The sequence below is a fragment of the Furipterus horrens genome, unplaced genomic scaffold (genome assembly GCF_987537825.1).
Source record: "Furipterus horrens unplaced genomic scaffold, mFurHor1.1.pri manual_scaffold_5, whole genome shotgun sequence".
Taxonomy (NCBI): domain Eukaryota; kingdom Metazoa; phylum Chordata; class Mammalia; order Chiroptera; family Furipteridae; genus Furipterus; species Furipterus horrens.
Genome location: NW_028327175.1, coordinates 154,743,844 through 154,764,025, shown reverse-complemented (window position 1 = coordinate 154,764,025; position 20,182 = coordinate 154,743,844). Strand labels below are relative to the sequence as shown.

At 40.0% G+C, this 20,182-nt stretch overlaps 1 pseudogene; it reads right to left on the bottom strand.

Annotated features, from left to right (window-relative positions):
• Nucleotides 1-19,937, bottom strand: part of LOC150010144 (glyceraldehyde-3-phosphate dehydrogenase-like) — a 67,925-nt pseudogene extending 47,988 nt beyond the window's left edge.
• Nucleotides 19,938-20,182: the final 245 nt, after the last annotated feature.

Genomic DNA, 20,182 nt, shown 5'->3' with positions numbered 1-20,182 from the left:
AAGACCTCGTATGATTCAACGACAAAAAAGAAACAACCTGATCCAAAAAATGGGCAAAGCACTTGAATAGACATTTCTAAGATATATAAATGTCTTAGAAGCACATGAAAACATGCTCACATCACTAGCCATTAGGGCAATGTCAATTAAAATAACAATTAGATATCACTTCACACTTATCAGAATGGCTATTATCCAAAAAATGAAAAATAACAAGTATAAGTGAGAATGTGGGGAAATTGAAGTCCTCGTGCATTACTTTTGGGAACATAATCATGGTTTGGTGATTCTCAGAGGCAGATTTAATGGCAGGCGCACCAGGTGCATGCCCTGGGCCTGGACTTCTGAAGTGCCCCACAAAACCCCAACTTTACCATTTTTTCTAATGACACCAAGTTTGGTTTCATTACTACGCTGCATAAAATATGGTTAACATGTATTTTTTTTTCCCTGTCTCTCTCTTTTTTTTAAGGAGCCCAATATTTTCTTCTGTGCCCAGGGCCTCAACAGACCTTAATCTGCCTCTGGTGATTCTGCAAACTGTTAAAATAGAATTTTCATATGAACCAGCAATTTCACTTCTAGGTAGGTACCCAAAAGAACCAAAAGCAGGGACTCAAACAGGTACTTGTAGTCAATGTTTCTAGCAGCATTGTTCACAATCACCAATGACAGAAACAAGCAAAAATATCCACCAACAGGTAAAGAGATAAACAAAATGTGGTCTCTACATACAATTAAGTATTACTCAGCCTTAAAAATGAATAAAATTCTGATACATGCTACAACATAGATGAACCCTAAAAAAATTGTGCTAGGTGAAATAAGCCGGACACAAAAGGACAAATATTGCATGATTCCAGTCACATGAGGTACCTAGAAGAGTCAAAATTACTGGGACAGAAAGTAGAATAGAGGTTACCAAGGACTGAGGGGAGAGAGAGATGGGGTTGCTGTTTAATGGGTATAGAGTTTCTGTTAGGAACAATTTAAAAGGTTTGGAAACAATTAGCGGTGATGATTGCACAACATTGTATAAATTGTAAATGTAATTATGCCATTGATGTAAACTTAAAATGGTGCAAACGGTGAATTTTATGCTATATATATGTTATAGAATAATACAAAAAATTCATGGAGCCTCAAAGAGGTAATTAAGTCATACAGAAAATTCCTGTTCATTCAAAATTAAACAGTTGGAGAAAAGGGTCAGGAAAACAGGGAGACGAGAATCTATTCATTTAGTGAAAATAGTGAGGGAAAAAGCATTTAGGTAACAAATGGTCAGCAAAAATTGGTAAATTTTCAGAAGACCATAAAAATCTTTTTAAAAAGAGACAAAAGTTTATAAAACCTTTCAGGAAGAATCAAATAAAATAATGTTTACCAATTAGAAATATAACGACAAAGACATGTGCCAGGATAATTTTTAGAAGTCCAAATTCTCAACTACCAAAAGAGTGGAGTAGTCAAGTTAAAATGCCCTTATCTTGGCCAGTGTGGCTCAGTTGGTTGGGTGGTGTCCCTCAAACTGAAAGGTTGCAAGTTCAATTCCAGGTCAGGGCAGTCTCCTACTCGTAGCCTGTACAAAAGGCTACCAATGGGGCACGTATGAAAGTCTACCAACCGATGTTTCTCTCTCACATCAGTGTTTCTCTCCTTCTCTTTCTCCCTCCCTTCCCCTCTTTCTGAAACCCTACCTCCCTTTCTTTCCCTCTAAAAGCAATGAAAACTCTCCTCAGGTAAGTGTATTAAAAAAATGCCCTTGCTTCACATGGATCTAAATGCACAATAGAGTCCAAAAATTGTAATTACAGCAAAAGCCAATCCAAAATATCTACAAAGTCCTTGGGAGTTTCCAATACTTTCCAAAGGGCTAAAACAAAAATTCAAAAATAGAAGTCTGCCATAAAATTATCCATTAGAGACTAGCCTATTTTAAATAACATGAGCTGTGAACACCACAATTGCTTAGCAAGGTCATGGAATTGTAAATTACTCTGCAGTTCTGACTCTTCAATTGGAGCACTTTGGATTCTCTCGAACCTTTAACTTGGTCTGCATTAGATTAACAGCAGTTGGGAGTCATAACACATGAATACTGGTTTATTAAAGAGAAGACTAGATGCAACCCCAGGATGTGCCATTAAGTCACTGGGTGACATTGGTCAAGTCACTCAGCCTCTCTAAGCACCAATTTCCTTTATGTGGAATGAAGAGATTAGACAAAATAACCTCTGAAGTCTCTTCAGCACACTATGAGTCACATTTTGTTCCATTTTTTCTTCTGATGACGCATTTTTGCTTCTTTTTTCCAAGTACATCAGCGTCCAAATTCAAAGTTGCCAAGTTTCATAAACTTCTCATAAAAATGTTATTCATTAAACCCCTCCAAACTTATTCTCTTATTTCCTAGCTGCTGCAGAAATTTCTCTCCATTATCATTACTTGTACACATCACTCCAATCCATAAAATATTTGAGCCTAATTTCACTTCTTAAAAATTTCAAAACTTGCTTGCATGAATAATCTTATTTTAAGACTTAATCTCTCTCCAGAAAAAAAAAAAAAAAGCATGCTTAAAAATGCTTTGTTTTTTCCCTCCTTTAAAACAGGAAGGTGACATATGTATAAAAAAGAATGCTAAATGCATGTAGATTTGATCCAACGATTTCCAGCCAACTGCTGCCCTTTCTCTCCTGGCTGAACAGTTAATCACCAAATACATTCCAGAGCTGTTGCTCTTCTCATATATTTCATCTGAGAATGAATTCATTTATGTTTCGAGTTGTCCCATTTGGGAAAATCTAGATCTCATGAACAACAGGTTGAGAATAGAATCAATAGAAGTGGAAAGGAAGAAAGAAATCTTTAAAATTAAAATAATATTTCTTCAATTTATGAGGGGAAGATCCAAAACAACAGAACTTATTAAAAACTGTGTATTTATCCTCACATTTAAACTTCAGTCACCTGCAAAGTACTCTACATTTAATGCAATACACCTATTCAGATGTTTTTTCCACTGCTCAAAACAGCTTTCAAACTTGTCAGTTTTGATGCCTTTTAGTGCTTCTGCCATTTTTTGTTTCACCTCTTCCACATGGGCAAAACATTTCCCTTTGACAGCTTTTTTCAGCTGGGGAAAGGGCGAGATTCAGTGAATAGGGAGGGTGGAACACAGAGGTCATGGCAATTTTGGTCAAAGACTGCTGAACACTCAGCGCAGCAGCAACGTGGGAAGGTACACTCATAAATCACCCATCATGAAATAGACAAATGCGTTGAAAGAGTCTTCAAAAAAAATTCACTGAAGCCAAATGCAGCCTCTCACAACACCATCTGGTACAAATACAGATGGATTCCTAAAACAGTCACCTAGCAGATGAAGCCTGTACTACAGGGGGCCTGTCCTCCAAGAGATAATTTCAGTTTGGGGGGAGCTCTGCCTCGTAAGTCAAGAAAGGAAGTGCTGGCTCTCAGTATGCACTCAGTTTATGCAAGGAAGATGCTATTCTTTTTTTTATACTAAGTAACCGAACAGTGTAATTATTTAGTCTTTAGTCAGGAATGCAACATGAAAACTCCATAGCTGACCTCTTTCCACTGGTACAACCACAGACCCTGGCTTGAGTTGTTAGCACAGTACATGTGCCTAAGAGACCCGCCATGTGTTAACTGGAATTTTCTCAATACAGACGAGAATTGTGTTTTTCAGAATTTAAAAAATAGAAAGACCCCAGGTTTTAATGAAATTTCTTAATTTTATATTAACATTTTAAATAATGAAGACAATAAAGCTAGATCCATGGAAATAGTCTATGTAAACTAGTTAGGGCCTAATCCAAAGTGGGACCCAAATGCCAAAAAAAATCCCACTTATTTGATTTGTTCACTTATTCATCAAACACAGGTTAAGTAACATTTCTTGAAACTATTATAGGCACTGTGGGGAATCTATAAAGCTTATAATCATCATACCCCATGAGAGAGTATAAAAAGTGTTACTGGAAAGGCATAAAGACAGTGCCCTGTTCCCCTAAATGCATATTACAAAAATTCTGATGAGCTGAGAAATAGAGGTGAAGTCATAGCCAGCCTCCTTTAATCTCAAACAAGATTGGGCCAGAGCAGTCCTTATAAGACCTATTACCCAAAGACAGACAACTGAGAACATCAGCATCCTCCCAGATTTATAGCAACATGGATACACGGCAGGAGAAGAAGCCTGGGTTTACATTAGGGCAGACAAGATCTCTGGATGCAGAGATAGTCCCTCAGCTGTTCTGCCCCAACCTACTATGGAAAACCAGAAGATGGAAAAATGAGACACCTCAATGAAGCCATTGCTAGAATACAGAAGAATAGAAGGCAAGAAAGAATCCCTACAAATGAAATTTTCTGAGCCTAAATCAGTAAAAGATGGTCTTGTTCTCTTGAGACCATTCTATCCAAAAAGAGTGGAGAATATGAGACAAATCCTGAAGTAAAGGAAAGAGGAGTAGGTCCTCTGAGGGGTGGGAGAAGAACAAGGAATATTAAAGTGAACACACATTCCAGAAAATTCTGGTTTGAACTGTGGATAGAGATAACAGGGTTGGGTGGAATAGTCCAAGTTGCTGATGAGTAACTAAGAGATTAAACAGCCAGAGGAATTGATGCAAGATGTGTTATTTTCAAGTACAGTATACTCACTCATCCTCAAAGACTAGAAAAGACACAAATCAGTCTAAAGAGAAGTTTTTACTTTAGAGCTCAAAAGTTGCTCTTGTGAAAAATTCTGCTCCAGAGTTTCTTCCCTGGCCAGATCAGGTATGCGCCTCACAGATAACAAAAGAACAGGGCTTCAACAGGTACCAAGAGTGGCTTGAAAATTTAACTCATTGAACCTCTAAGTACATAAGTCTCACACTAAGAAGAGGAAGATGAAAAGTAGTTGGGTACAAAAGGACCCACTAGTTGGCTGCTTGGGTTGTGAATAGAAAGACCCTGAAGAGCTAAAAGAGCACAGAGAAGTCAGAAGCAGAAATCTCAGAACTTCTAGGTATTGGTCAGAATTGACAATGGGAGTTGAAGGCAAGGCTTCAAAATACCTATGAATATACTCCTGTTCTGATTGTTTGCTTAGTTTGTTTCTGTTTTTGTTTTTATTTTTTAGATTCAGTTGATAGTTGTGAGTTTGTAGTCATTTTAAATTTAATAGTTTTGATCTTCTTCTTTTTCTTATATAAGTCCCTAACTATTTCAAGTAATAATGGATTGGTGATGATAAATTTCCTTAGTTTTACCTTGTCTGGTGTCATGTCAGGATGACCGTAGCCAGGATCCGTGCCTCCACACGCACATATTTTCCCAGCTCATCCTTATCTAAGAGAGTGCCATAGTGAGCAAGTACCATGCTATATCACAGTTTTGGTTAGCCCTGTGTCACTTTTGTCTAATTTCATACACATAAGAGCCCCTGTTATTCAGACAGTATGGATAATTTGTTACTGTCTCACCTGCCGCCAAAAGACTGAAGGCAGATGCTGTGTTCCTGTGTCTCAAGCTACTGCAAGAATAAACTTGGTATGGATTTCTTCTCCAACACTCCACTATCATTTTTCGGTCTGGTCAAATCCAAAGCTAACCTGCCTGGAGCTGAGCTCCTGCAGTACATCTTGGAAGCACTTTATCTGTCCTTTCATACTAAATGATAGCTTTGCTGGATAGAGTAATGTAGGTTGTAGGTCCTTACTTTGCAACACTTTGAATACTTCTTGCAAGCCCCTTCTTGCCCCCAAAGTTTCTTTTGAGAAATCAGTTGACAGTCTTATGGGAAATCCTTTGCAGGTAACTCTCTGCTTTTCTCTTGCCGCTTTTAAGATTCCCTCTTTATCTTTAATCTTTGGCATTTTAATTATGATGTGTCTTTGTGAGGTCCTCTTTGGGTCCAACTTGTTTGGGACTCTCTGTGCTTCCTGGACTTGTATTTTCCTTTGGAAAATTAGGGAAGTTTTCTTTCATTATAGTTTCAAATCAGTTTTCAATTCCTTGCTCTTCCTCTTCTCCTTCTGGCACCCTTATGATTTGGATGTTGTTATGTTTAAAGTTATCCCAAAGGTTCCTAATCTTCTCCTCATTTTTTTTCAATTATTGTTTCTTCTTTCTCTTTCAGGTGAATCTTTATTTATTCCTTTTGTTCCAAATCATTGATTTGAATCTTGGCTTCCTTTCCATTACTGTTGGTTCCCTGTATATTTTTCTTTATTTCATTTTGTATAGACTTCACTTCTTCCTTTATTTTGTGGCCACACTCAATCATTTATATGAGCATCCTGATCACCAATGTTTTAAACTGCATCTGATAGGTTGGCTATCTCCATTTCATTTAGTTCTTTTTCTGGGATTTTGTTCCATTCTGTCATTTGGGCCATATTTCTTTGCCTCCTCAATTTGGCAGCCTTCCTGTGTTTGTTTCTGTGTTTTGGGTAGAGCTGCTTTGCCTCCATGTCTTGGTAGTGTGGCTTTATGTAGTAGGTGTCCTGTAGGGTCTAGTGGCACAGCTTCTCCCATCACCCCAACTGGGTGTTCAAGGTGTGCCCTTTGTGTGTGCTGAGTATACCCTCCTCTTGTAATTGAACCTTGGTTGCTGTTGGCAGATCAATGGGAGGGATTTACCCAGGTCAGTCAGCTATAAGGACTGGCTGTGACCACTGACCACCAACCTCCACACTCTGTGGAGGATCAGCTGTGCAGGGGCAGGATGGTGGTGCTCCAATGTGATCTGTAGCTATTCACTGGGTGCATTGGCCCTGGGGATTCCTGGGTGGTGTAGGCTAAGGTCAGCCCCCACCTGTATTTGACCTGGGGTACCCTGAGTGAGCTATAAAGCAATCTGAGATGGCTACTACTTGTGCTGGGCTTGGGGATTCCTAGTTGAAGCCAGGCTGTGAATCTAAGCTGGCTGCTTCTAGTGCTGGACCTGGGGTTCACTGTGGCCAGCTGTTGCTTATTTGAGAGGATTTAGGAAGTTGTGAAGCCTGACCCAAGACAAGCCATTCATATAGAAAAGCAGCTTGGGAGGGCCCATAAGTTGGGTGGGGGCAGTCTTTGGGGACCTCCAAGGTGGGTCAAAGAGTGTTAGCCAGGTTGGTGGAGTCTCAGATATGGCACCAGCTTGCCGGCTCTGTAGTGGGAGGGTTTAGATAAGAGACAGTGGCCTCTGCTCACCTTGATGCTAAACACTTCAGTTTTTCCCTGTATGCCGCTGATGCCTTTCAAGCTGCTACTTCAGAGGGAAGGAGTCTGAGGAAGTCCGTGTGTGGCTTCTTTAAGAGGAGCTGCTTGGGGCTCCAGCAATTTCTTCCACCAACTCAATCCCTACTGTTTTTTGCAGCCAGAAGTTGTGGGGGCTTATCTTCCTGGCACTAGAATCCTGGGCTGGGAGGCCTGGTGTGGGGCTGGGACTCTTTGCTCCTGAGATATCCCTCCCAAATTTTTATCCACCACACGTGGGTGAGAGACCAGCCAGTTCCACATCTGCACCCCTCCTACCCGTCTCGATGGATGTGGTTGCTTTAATTCTGTAGTTGTCAGATTTCCATTCAACTCGATTTTTGATGGTTCTGGCTGATGACTGTTGTATATTTTAGTTGTAATTTTGATGTGGTTGTGTGAAGAGGTGAGCCATTCAGCCTGAGTTATCATCTTGACTGGATCCTCCCCAGCAACTTCCTTCTGTGTTAAGGCCCCAAAGCCAGGAGTACGGACAGATGACAAAGAGGGAGCTAGAGAATCAAGAAGGGTCACTAGGCCCTCAAAGAGAGGATGTCCTCAAGATCACCAAACATACCATTGACACAAGCACTCTCTCCCTTAAAGTATTTTCTGTTAAGAATAAGCAAAGAATCAGTAAAAGATTTTCACACAAAGGCACCGAGTTGTATCCTGGAGCAGGGTTGAGACAGGCATGAATGTAAGTGGCCAGGTATATAAAACTGGAAAAATAAGGTCAAATTGATGAAACAAATGAATTTTACCAAAGAATTTACCTCTATCTATTAGCTCTTGTGCTGGGTTGGGATGGTGGGAATATGCAAGATACCTTGTGACCTCTTAAAAGAAAGAATCAATACCACAATGAGATACTGCTTCACATCCACTAGGATGCTTATAATTTTAAAAAAGGGAAGTAACACATGTTGGGGAGGATGTGGAGAAATTAGAACACTCATGCATTGCTAGAGGGAATATAAAATGATGTAGCCACTGTGTAGTTTCTCAAAAAGTTAAACATGGAATTTCCATAGCAATTTTCTACACTCCGAGGTATAAACCCAAAATAGTTGAAAACAGATGCTAAAATAAATACTTAAACACATATGTTCACAGCAGCACTACTCACAACAGTCAAAAGGTATAAACAAACCAATTATGTACCAACAGATGAGTGGTAGACAAATTGGTGTACACACACACACCCACACACACTATTCAGCCATGAAGAGAGAATGAAGTATTGATACATCATACAATGTGAATGAACCTGGAAACATTATGCTAAGAAGCCAGACACAAAAGGTCACATATTGTATAATCAATTTATATGAAATATTAGGAAAAGGTAGATACATAGAGACAGAGAGCAGACTGGTGGTTGCCAGGAGCTGAGGGGAGGAGGGAATGAAGAGTAACTAGTTATTGGCTATTAGGTTTTATGTGGTGGAAATGAAAATGTTTTGGAACTAAACAAAGGCGGTGTTTTCAAAACACTGTGAATGTACTAAATGTCACTGAATTGTATGCTTGAAAAATGGTTCATTTTATGTTATTTGAATTTCACCACAATAAATTAAAAAAGAAGAGACAGGAGATATCAACAATTACAGTAATAGCATAGATTTCAAACAGGATAGCCTAAGTTTATACAGTAGCCTTCAAAATGTGAAAATGTACGGAGTAAACTAGAGTTTGGACAGAAGAGGGAGCAAGAAACACACAAATATATAGAATTCACATTTTAAATAAAAGATTCAGCAAACACATTTTTTTCCTCCAGAATCATGTCACCACACTTCTCCTTGGATGAATTATCTCCTCTAAAAATAGAAGAGAACTTTTAAAACTATAAAAATTCTTCAATACCAAGAAAGAAATATTGAAGACTCAAAATTTACAGCAAGAAGAATTATCTAAGATCATTCAGTCCATCCGCCCTTGTTTTGCCAAAGGAAAGGAAAGAGACTAAAGACTTCTCCCAAGGTCACAAGGTGAGCACCAACCCAGAGTTGGTTGGGAGCTGTGTTTTCCATGACAGAAGCTCCAATTGTGTTCTCTGTGGCTTTTTTTTTTTCCTCTTGACTCACATACCGAAAATGTTTCCAGGCCAGTAGCAAATCAGTGTGAGCCATCCCCTCCTCAGCTTTTCAGTATTCACATACAAAGAAAATTAAGCTAAAATTAACATCCCTAGAGCAGCCGGAAGTGGAAAAGTCCAAATATGCCGCCTCACACATGTAAGAAGTCAGCAAATGGCACATTCTGCCTTGTCCTGGAGGAGGGAACAGATGATCAAGAGACTATATGTGCAACCGGCATGACAACTAAAGTCACCACATCCTTTGAGAGTCAAACCAAAGGGCTTGAACTCCTATCCAAGATGCCATCTTCCAAATTATTCTTTCCAGCCCTCATCTTACATAACAGGGCTAATTAAGCAGCTTTCCTTAACAAAGACCATTATCCCCCAAGGTCAGCTGTCTAAATAATTTTTTTTTTTTTTTTTTTTTTTTTTTTTTTACCTAACTGCATATATGCCCAGGACTTCTTTTGAACTTGCTGGTGCATTAATTATCCTCTTTCCCTGCTTCCCTTCTCCATACACTAGTTATCAGAAAGAGTCATTTTCTTGTGGGTCCTCCTCAAAGAGCAGAGTCTGCAGTAGACACCCAACAGCTATTTCAACTCCAGATTATAATGCAGATAAGTGGCTCTCACAGCCAGAACTAAAGCCAAAAGCTTCCTACTCTGAGAGGGCTGCCACAAACTGAATGCCAGCACCTAACCCATCCCTTGTTAATTTTACTAAAAGGGGCCATTTATCTCTATCAAATTTTCATAGTTAATTTTCTTATTAAATGTAGATTTATATTGGTATTTTAGCCATTAGGAACACCTAATACAGCACAAAGTCATGCCAGAAAGGCCTCTCTCCTGTAATTATTTAATTTCAAATAAATTTGGGATTAAAAGTGTGGTATCTGGAGTTAGGGATCTGATAAGGAGTTAATATCCAAAATTTATAGAATTTATAAAACTCAACACCAAAAAATTAAACAATAAAATTAAGAAAATGAGTAAAGGACCTAAACAGACTCTTCTCTAAAGAGTACATACAGATGGCCAATAGACATATGAAGAGATGCTCAATGTCACTAATCATCAGAGAAATACAAATTAAAATCAGAATGAAATATCACCTGACACCTGTCAGAATGGCTACCATCAATAAATCAACAAACAACACATGCTGGCGAGGATGTGGAGAAAGAGGAACCCTTTTGCATTGTTGGTGGGAATGTAGATTGGTGCAGCCACTACAGAAAACAGTAATGGAGTTACCTCGAAAAATTAAAAATAGAATTGCTTTATGACCAGTGATCCCACTTCCAGGAATTTATCTGAAGAAACTGGAAACACTAATTCAAAAGAATATAAGCACCCCTATGTGCATTGTAGCATTATTTACAATTGCCAAGATTTGGAAGCAGTCCAAGTGTCCATCAATAGAGTTCATAAAACAACTATGAGACATTTACACAATGGAATACTACTAGGCCATAAAAAAAGAAGAAAATGTTACTCTTTGGGACAGCAGGGATGGACCTGGAGAACAATATGCTTAGTGAAGTAAGCCAGTCAGAGAAAGACAAATCCCATATGATTTCACTCATATGTGGAATCTAATGAACAATCTGAACTAGCAAGCAAAATAGAAAGAGACATATAGAGGCCAGGCTGACAGCTCTGGGTTGGGTCGGGGGTGGTTGAGGGCGGAGGAAGGAAACAAAAAAGAAAAAGGACTCATGGACATGGACAACAGTGTGGCGATTGTTAGGGGAAGAGGGTGGGTGGAGGTAGGAGAGGGGATAAGGGGGATAAATGGTAATGGAAAAATACAATTAAAATGTTTATTAAAAAACAGAATATTTAATAATGTTTATTTTTAAATACTCATGAGTTGGAAGGGCCTAATCTACAGCCCTATCCAGACTTTATTCTCTCTATGACATCATCCAAAAACCTCTGCTTTAATATCTCTAGCAACAGGAATTGTACCATTTCCTCAGGCTGTCCATGTCATTTTTGGATGGCCCATGGCTTCCAAACCCTCTGGTCCTATCTGTCTAATGGGGCCACTGAGCAGAAGATCGCCACTCCTTCCACATGCTTAGCTCTTCAGACATGTAAAGACACTGTCATGTTTCTAAGGCTGAAGTGTCCATGTTTCTAAACTGTTAACCCAGGGGCCTGCTTTAAGTCCCCTCCACAGGAATCCCTGCTTTTTAATACACTTCAGAACCACCCAATATCTCAAAGGAAGTCTGCCCAGCCCTGAGGAGAAGCCAGGCAGGAGAGAAGCCCTGACTGGTGTGGCTCAGTGGATTGGGCGTCATTCTGCAACCGAAAGGTCGCTTGGTCAATTCCCAGTCAGAGCACATGCCTGGATTGTAGGCCAGGACCCCGGTTGGGGGTGTGCGAGAGACAACCAATCACTGTTTCTCTCATACATCAATGTTTCTCTCCTCTCTTTCTGAAAATAAATATATAAAATCGTTCTCTTTTTTTTTAAGAAGAATGTATAGAAGACAAAAGGACCAGGTCTTTCCTTCATCTTTCTACCTATTAACTCCCATCCCTGACATTATGATTTCAAGAATCTTCAGAGACACGGCATTGGCTTTTTTCAAACATTTCCTGAGTTGGATGAAATATCAGTAATCTTTCAATCATGCCCTAAGTAAATTTATGCTTTCCATTTAACTTTAGGGAGGGAAGAGAAAGAAGACAGTGTTCAACAAGTACTCTGCGTCAAGCTCCATGCTATTTTCATACGTTATTTGATTTATATAAAGAACAAATACAAAAGGCATTCTGATTATATTCTCCATTTTAAAGATAAGGAAACAGAGACTCAGGAAAGTCAAGCACATTGCCCTTAATTACAGAGTGGTTGACCCATGATATGAAGTCAGTCAGTTCCTTGTGCTTTCCTCTGTACCAGACATGTCTTCCAGGATCCATCACATGTGCCCAAGGACTCAGCTACTGCACAAACTTGTTACTCACACTAAGCCTGCAAACACTGGCCTTGCATGGGCTCCACCAAACTTCCATAATAATAAAGCATTTCCCTAGACCAGGGTTCAGCAAAGAATAACCTATGGGCCAAATCTCACCACTAACTATAAATAGTTTTATCAGAACACAGCCACGCCCATTGGTTTTCATATTGTCTGTGGCTGTTTATACATTGCAATGACAAAGTTGAGCAGCTGCAACAGAGATTGTGTCGTCTGCAAAATCTAAAATATTTACTAGGTGGTCCTTTACAGAAAAAATGTTTCTTGGCCCCTGCTCTAGACCTATATTGTGCGGGAAAATATCTCATTACCCCCAGGAAAGTCCTAAAAGCACTATGTGAGAAAAACAATGGAATCATAATCCTTTGAAATAGTGTTATTTCTCTCAATGGATAGTTCATAAATACATGTCTGCAAGTTGGTACTTTTTCCACATTAACCATAATCCACTTTTCTAGGATAGGCTATACCACCTCAGAACTGCAGTGACAACTGTTTCAATCTTCATTTTTATATAGTAATTCTTCAACTACTATAAGAGTTGGTGTGGGCATATAAGAGTTGGTGTGGGCAGTGGGTTTCCATTTGCCAACATGCAGGGATGTTAACTCTCTCGTAATGTGCAGCTTTGGTAGGACTTTCAGTCAAGGGTGCCCTGCCTTCTTCCAACCAAAAATGGGCTTGAGATCCAAATGGCCCATTAGGACCCCTTCTCCCACAATTTCACATCTTAGGTATAATGACTCATGGACAGAAACATAGTGAAAGTTGATTTGTACTTGTAGCAATGCCTTTTCAAGACTCTTGACTCCTGCTGCTCTGAAATCATCCTTTCCAAGCCTGGTTCTTCAGCTTTTTCTTCAGTCCTGTAAATTCCTTTTTAAATTAAATTGGCCAGACCAGTGACTGTCACTTGTAACCAGACCCAGCTGATACAATAGGTCCATAACAACCTGCATGGTGAAAGAATTTGTCTCAGGAATGATTCCTTCTGAACAAATTAGGGTTTGGGGAGAAAGTTCTTGATTGAACCTATAAAACCCTCCAAGTATTTTTAACTCAAAATCTTGAATGCAGAATCATATAAAATAGCGAGAATATATTAACATCATTGCAGAGATTTTAAATTAGTCCCAATGGTTAATGTACAGTGAATTCTTATTTCTAATGTAATTTTACTACTCTAAAACTAATAGCTTATTTTTTTGTGACAACATGGAACCTTTAGTATTGAGCACTAGCTTCCCTCCCCATGGCTTCCAGCTGAGGATATTTTCGAGTTCGTGACGGTACCAGCACAGGTGAGGTCCCTTAATGCCTCCAACATGTAACAGGCAAGATGGCAAAGCACAGCTCACCACTTCTGATTCCTGATACTCACCACTTCTGATTCCTGATGCTCAGGGTGCTGGAGAGCCTAAGAACCAGATTGACCCCGGAGATCAATGCCGATTAACACAAAGACTCCAGGCCCCAGCAGGTACACCTACAAAAAACTCTGGTCTCAACACCAAAAGGCCTGCCAGGCAGTGAAAAAGCATGGGTCCCCACAGGACAGAGGAAATGAAAAATAATCTGCATGAATAGAATGTAGGAATGGACTCTAAAAGTCACTTAATTTCACCAACTATCTAATGAAAGACCCCCCTCACAAAAAATAAATAAAAATTAAAAACCTGAAAAATGGATGTAACTAGAGATGTCTAATTGAAGACCATCAGTAATGGTGAGCTCATTACCTTTCAGGCAGCTTACCCCATTTTTATTTTTATTTTTTAAATTATTTATTTGTTTGTTTGTTCATTTTATTTTTAGAGAGTGGGGAGAGAAGAGAGGGAGAGAAACATCACTGTGTGGTTGCCTCTCACTCGTGCACCCAACTGGGGACGTGACGTGCAACCTGGTCATGTGCCCTGACTGGGAATTGAACCAGTGACACTTCGCTCGCAGGTCGACGCTCAATCCACTGAGCCACAGCAGCCAGGGCCTCAGCTTACCCCATTTTTAGACAGACTCACTGATAGAAACCTCTAATGACAGAGATTTACATAAAGCCACGTAAAACTGTGCTGCTCCCTCTTCCCTATAACCATCTTTTGTATCTATCTTGCCCACCTAAGACTTCTCAGCTCCTAACCTAACACTGCACCATGCTCCAAAACATTTTTTCATGTGGTGTGGATTGTGTTTCTACCTCCCTTCCTAAAGAAATCAATCAGGTCCTGGCAGGAAAGAGTTGGCACACTCAAATTTGGTAACGTGAAAGCAGCTTAATAAAGGGACCATTTACAAAAGTGAGAGCAGAAAATGGGATTGTGCAATACCCCAGGGGTGTTACCACTCTAGGCTTGAAGGAACAAGGAAAACAGTTTGGTCAAGGTATCCTACCCTTCTCTAACCAAAGATGGGCTTGAGACCCAAATGGCCCATTAGGACCCCTTCTCCCACAATTTCACATCTTAGGCATAATGACTCTTGGACAGAAACATAGTGAGTGTTGATTTGTACTTGCAACAGTGGCAAGCTAAGGAAAAAAGGGCTGCCTGACAGGAGCTGTCACCTTCAGTGATAAATTGTACCCTCGCAGTAAAGGAGCTATTAGAAGAAATAGCTTTCTGTCATTCTTCTCTTTTGTCAGAGCTCTCCATTGGCCAGACACAATTGGAAGCTTGAAGAAAAGAATCCCATTAATGCAATTTATACAAGTTAGACTCCTGAGGCAGACAGCAGGGTGGTGAGTGGATCTGAGGGGCAAATGGAGATACTCAGCACAGAGGACATCTTATGTCCTGTCTAGTAGTAACATTTCAGTTTCCTACTGGGGAACCAACCACCTCCCTTCCTCTCTCTCTCCTGCCATGTAATTTGAGCCAGTTAATTGCTTCTCTGACTCCAGGAGACATCATGTGACTCAGGACTCAGGCCTCCCCAATCAGAGAATCATAATGTTTTATGTTTTGTTGTTGTTGTTGTTATTGTTGTTTTTAAGATTTTATTTATTTTTAGAGAGAAAGGAAAGGAAGGAAAAAGAGAAGGAGAGAAACATCACTGTGTGGTTGCCTCTGGCACACCCCCAACTGGGGAGCCCTGGCCCACAACCCAGGCATGTGCCCTGACTGGGAATTGAACTGGTGACCCTTTGGTTTGCAAGCCAGCACTCAGTCCACTGAGTCACACCAGCCAGGGCCTTTTTTTTTTTTTTTTTTTAATTTATTTTTTTGAGGGAGAGAGAGAAGAAGTGGGGGAGAAAGAGGAAGGAAGAGAGAGAGAGATTTGGTGTTCCATTTATTTATGCATTCATTGGTTGCTTCCCATATGTGCCCTGACTAGGGATTGAACCCATAACACTCTAACCAACTGAACATGCCAACCAGGGCCTTCACAACCTTCTGATCACAGTGGTTGGCTAAGAGATAAACATATAACCTAACAAGAGACAATGTGAAGCAATCTCTGGACTTACAAAGAAAGGGCATGGTCTCCTTTTCTCTGGATTGGAGGATATTAGCCTAGAGCTTCTGGAAGCCATACTGTCCTGTAAGGGAAGATCCTGGGTTAAGGGAAAGTCAACTCAGAGGAAGGCAGAGCCAAGATAGAGAAAGATTAGGACCTAATAATATTGTTTTAGTTGGGTATTATTGTGTGTGAAACCTACTTATACATCGCAACCTGAAATTTCAATGGTATTAAAAAGATAAAATCCTATAATATAAAAAAGACTCATGGAACACAAGTTCAAACCCCGGCTTCATCACCTTCTGGTTAGACAACATTGGGAAGACTTTTAACTTTATAATCTTCAAGGTCCTTGATTTTAAAACAGGAAATTATAATGTCCTGCCACCCTCTGGAGCTTATTATAAACACTAAAGAAGACCAGATTATTTAAAGGTCCCTTGTAAGCTGTAAGGCACCATACAAATGTTACAGATTCTTCTGCAGGTCATCCCCACCTTTAGATGTACCACCCTTAGAATATTGGTAACACTGTGTTCCATAGTCAGGGGCACACAACATTCTAAAATTACTTTCAAGGCTGAGTAATGACATATTGGATAACAGCTGTCAAGAGTGGTGGCAATCTCAACATTGCCAAATAGAAAAAAAAAAGAAAGGAAAAAATTTATATAATTGACTTTATTTTAAAGAGACAGACTAGAATCAGTAACTAAGAAACAGAATAATGAGAAATTTTCTGCTGAATTAAAACCTATGTCTAAGACAAAGTCAAGGCAAAGGAAGATGAAAAACAAGCAAAACTAAAGAAAAATGGCCCATTCTCTGGGGTGCTGTGATTCAAGCTGTAATAGCACAGCTGGGTAGCAACGGAATCACAATCAAAAACCATGGAACAGACAAGATGGAGTGCTTCCCTAAGGGCAAGCCCATACTCACAACCATAAAATACTACAAAAGAATAAAAGCAAAGAAGCCAGCAAGTAAGATAGTAAACCCAGGCTCCGAAAAACAAAAAGATGTCAAAGATCTGGTAGCTGAAGCAGACCTGATGGTAAACAAGGAATCTGAGAGTACTTCACCAAGTACTAAACCCCATGTGGAAATTTCAAAACTGGAATGGGAAAAAATCCAAAGCACAGCTAGGAAAATGTCTTACCACAGAGGCAAAAGAGAAAAACATATGCGCAAAATGCTTCAACATGCTTGTCAGTAGCTCTTGCTTCACATATATGAATACCAGGCTTGGATGAGGCACTTAGCTTTTTGCTGGTCCAGCAACTCGATTCTACTATAAACTAAAATCAAAGAGCAAAAGAAAATTAACTTGAATTTATAATCAACATGCCAAATGCACTGTAGTCTATCTACCAGTGGGCCAAAACTGAAAGAAGTGTTTGATAAAGTTGAAAGAAAAATAAAACCTCTCTTGTCCAACTTAAGAAAAAAGTACTTATAGAGTGCTCAAGAACTGTATTTCACAAATGATTCTCATCTGCTGTGAGCACAAGACTGCAAAGTAGCACAGGAAATGGGAGCAACACAGGCCTTTCCCTCACACAGTTAACGATCCAGTTTCAGAAGAAAGTCCCACCAGATGGGATAATAAGAGAGTAGGAAAGCATCACTCCCACACACACTTACAAAAAACAACAAGCTGGGCAAACTACAACTTAACAACTTTTCATGAACTCAATAGAAAGCTGAGGTCACAGAGTCAACAAATAACCTAAAATCTGAGAAAGACAGGTGTCCACAGCGAGAAACAGAACCCACGCCGTTGATTAGCTGGGACAGACACCTCCGGATGTATAAGGCATTAGGAAGAATTTAGCTCAAAAGTTTTAACAAAATTGCTAACGGCTAAGGGCTACAGAAATAGGGGAAGCTGAGTGAAGGTATATGGGAACTTATTTTTGTAGCTCTTCTGTAAGTCTAAAATTATTTAAAGCAAAAGCATTGGGACACATGAACATTATTGAATGTGCAGAGGCAAACAAAAAATAACATACTAGGAGAGGCCTCCCATCCTAGGCATTCAGGAGACTTTCAAAAGAGACGGTGCCCACGAAAATGAGCTCATTCACAAAAATATGGGGCAGGGGAAGTCTAGTGACTAAATCAGTCCACAGTCCCAACAAGAAGCTTTCCCAACAGATAAACCATAAGTATGTTTATTTTTTATTTCTAGAAATTACAATTGAGGTTCACTTTACATGAATTAAAATAAATCCAGAAAGAAGGCAGGGTATGCAAGGAGCAGTAGGAACCAATAAGTCAGAACACAGTTTGGTCAATTTAAATAAGAATTGACTATAAAAATAATGAGGATGGGGATTAGGGGTTATGAATACTCCCCATACTTACCACTCAGTTGTGCTGTGAACCTAAAGTCTATGTTTTAAAAAATAAACATTGATAATAACTTTTTGTATTGAAAAACAAAATATAATCAAATTACTAAATAAAAATAACACAACTGAAAAACAATAAATTAAAAATAATGAAATAAACCCTGATCTAGTAAAATAAATTAATTGAAATAGCACAGAAGACAGAAAAGCTGTTTGAAGGCAGACAATGGAAAGAATATTTGAAGGAAGTTAAAGCATTCTAAAATTACTGTCTTATTTAAGAGAAAGACAGAAATGTTGATTTACTTCATACTTTGTTTTAAACCACATGATGAAGTACTTATATTTTTAAAATCAGGTTCTGGTTCAGGATGGCAACACAAGAGAATCCTGAACTCATCCCACAGACAATATGGAATCTACAGCTATATATGGAACAACTTCCTCTGAAAAAAACCTAAAATAAGAGAAGGCCCGCATGCAAGCGGGCAGGGGAGGCCGGGACACAATCTCACTATAAACCCCATCCCTGCTGCAGCGACCCACAGTCAGGAGGGAACTCAAAACAAAAAGCTTCCCCCTCAGGTGCAAAGGGTTTGAAACCCACATGGGGCACCCAAACTTTAAGACATGCATCTGAGAGTCAGACTCTCAAAACATTTAGCTTTGGAAAGAAACCAACAGGTGTTCGGGTCCACGAGGCCCACGGGACTATAACAAACCGAGAAACAGCTCTGGAAGGCCTGGGGCTTGGACCTACCTGCCCAGGGTCCTGCACGGATGAATGACATTTTCAGAAGAAGGCGACCTGGGTACAGGTGCTGGGCTCCTCGCCTGCAGGCCCACGGCCTCCCCACAGGCCGCACAGGGCCCCCGCGTGCACAGGTGCGCAGCGCGGCGAGAGGAAACCACCGACTCGCCAACCTGCCTGCACCTGCTTTTCCGGTTACCGGGGACGGGGCCTGACGCAGAGGCCACGTGCCTCTGAGGGGCGGTGGGTCAGAGGGCCAAAGCCTGTCCCACCTGGCGATGCTGCCCAAAGGCTCTCTAATCCATGCTCTTACCTATAAAAGAGTGGGTTACTTTGGTATTTTAAAAAGATTTTGATATTGGAAATGGAATTAATACATTATATTGCCTTTCATGTTCAAGCATTCTATGGCTCTACAGAAGGCAAATATTGGACTTTAAGTCACATTAAATCCAAGCTACCATGAGCTTGTTGAAAACATTAGAAATTGACATTCTTAAAGTTATTATATTTTATAGTCATTATTATCTTATTGTCCTGTCTGTGTTGCTTACAAAAATAGAGACATGTGACTAATGACGTCCCAAACTACCCTCACCTGCTTTTGGCTTTGTAGACTTTCCCTCATCTCTCAGTGTTTACCCCTTTCAAGAAGTGTCCCCTGGCCCATTAGTCTCAACTTCCATAGGATCCAAGGCACACCTGAACCTAACCCTTAACCACACTGCCTATGTTGCTTTCACCTGCTTTCTAATTAGACTTAGAGACCTCTGATGGCAGAGGCTAATTCTCAGTAAGACTTTTATTCCCAGGTTCTAGCACAATGCATTTGTGAATAAAAGAGAATTACATGCTCCTTAAAAATCAACAGAAGGTAACTATTTGTGAATAAGATTTTGCGCCCACTTACAAATTGGGGGGGGGTTGTTCCCCAAAATGAAACAGTATAGGGACTTGAGCCTGGGAATGGAAAATTACCGAGTGGCCAGGAAACGAAGTTAAGACCAGGTGGCCAGAAGATGTTGAAACCATTGCACCGCATTCACAGTCAATCAAGGTTTGGCCACTATTATATGATTCTCCTGGAGTGGTGGTAATGAGCAACACCATAATCTTGACCCCACAGGGCAGTCACACAATAAGATAGCTGCCAAGCAGCCCCACAGAAGGAAGAAGTAACATCAGCATGACGTGGGAAATTCCCCTCACCAAACCTTTCACAAGCCCACCTTTTCACTCAAGTCTGCTTTGTTCCCAGCTTATTAAAGCAGCCAAGC